Here is a 1700-nt window from a genome sequence, read left to right as displayed (position 1 = left end):
GATAGAATAGAAAAAGAATAAAAGAATTGGGAACACTAGTGTTAGAGGGTCTTTTTTTAATAAAAATAAAAAGTCAAAAGAATAGAAAATGCTAGTGTTAGAGGGTAATTTTTATAGTAAATAAAAAGAAAACAAGAAGATAGAATAGAAAAAGAAAAGAGAATGCTAGTGTTAGAGGCTCTTTTTTCACAAAGAAAACAAGTAGTAAAAATAGACAAAGAATAGAGAGTGCAAGTGTTTGAGGGTCAAGTGTTTTTTTTTTCTTCTTTTTTCAAGATTTTTATTTGTCACATACATGGTTATATGTCACATACATGGTTCTTCTTAGAATTAGAACAGAGAGTGCTAGAGTTAAAGGGTCAAATGAAGATGGAAGAAGTGTGATTTTAGCTGTTTCTTGAAGATGGCTAAGGACTGCTCGGATTGAGTTGGGCAGGTCATTCCACCAGGAGGGAACAGTTAATATAAAAGTCTGTGAAAGTCATTCTGTGCCTCTTTGGGATGGCACTATAATGTGCCTTTCACTTGCAGAATGCAAGCTTCTAGAAGGCACATAATTCTGAAGTAGTGCAGAGCCAGCAGTAGCTTTGTAGGCAAATGTCAATGCCTTTAATTTTATGTGAGCAGCTATTGGTAGTCGTTGCAAATTGATGAAGAGAGGTGTGACATTCTTTCTTTTCGGCTCATCAAAGACTAATCTTGCAGCCCCATTCTGGATTAGTTGTAGAGGTTTGATAGAATTGGCTGGAAGACCTGCTAAGAGAGCATTTCAATAGTCCAGTCTGGATAAAACAAGAGCTTGAACAAGGAGTTGTGTAGCATGTTCCGAAAGAAAGGGTCTGATATTCCTAATGTTGTATAAAGCAAATCTGCAGAACTGGGCAGTTTTAGCAATGTGATCTGAGAAATTCAGCTGATCATCAATCACAACTCCAAGGTTTCTGGCTGTCTTTGAATGTGTTATTGTTGATGCGCCTAGCTGGATGGTGAAATTGTGATGAAGTGATGGGTTTGATGAAGCCACAAACAGTTCTGTCTTGGCTAGGTTGAGTTGAAGATGATGGTCTTATATCCAGCAAGAAATGTCTGTTAGACATGCTGAGATGGGAGCAGCTGTCGTCGGATCATCAGGATGGAATGAGAGGTAGAGTGTCACCAGCACAGTGATATAAAAAGCAATGATCTGAATGACAGAACCTAGTGATGCCATGTAGACAGAGAAGAGGAGTTGGACACCTCACTTCTCCAAGATATCTTGAAGGATCTATCTGAGAGATAAGACTCAAACCACTGGAGTGCAGTTCCTGAGATGCCCTTTGCCAATAGGGTTGAGAGGAGGATCTGGTGGTTAACCATATCAAAAGCAGCGGACAGATCCAGCAAGATAAATATTGAAGATTTGGAAGCTGCTCTTGCTAGTCTTAGGGCTTCAACAACCGAGAGCAAGGCAGTCTCGGTTGAGTGTCCACTTCTGAAGCCAGACTGGTTGCAGTCCAGGAGGTTTTTCTGTGTGAGAGAGTCAGAGACTTGGTTAAACACAACTCGTTGAAGTGTTTTTGCAATGAAAGGAAGAAGGGATACCGGTCTGTAGTTCTCTAAAAGAGCTGGATTAAAAGTGGGTTTCTTAAGAAGTGGGGCCTGTTTAAATGCTGAGGGAAAAACACCAGTGTGAAGGGATGTGTTAATGATGTGAGTGAGTG

Source organism: Sinocyclocheilus anshuiensis, unplaced genomic scaffold (genome assembly GCF_001515605.1).
Source record: "Sinocyclocheilus anshuiensis isolate Anshui unplaced genomic scaffold, SAMN03320099.WGS_v1.1 scaffold1034, whole genome shotgun sequence".
NCBI classification, from domain to species: Eukaryota; Metazoa; Chordata; class Actinopteri; order Cypriniformes; family Cyprinidae; genus Sinocyclocheilus; species Sinocyclocheilus anshuiensis.
Note: the sequence above shows the minus strand (reverse complement) of the source record.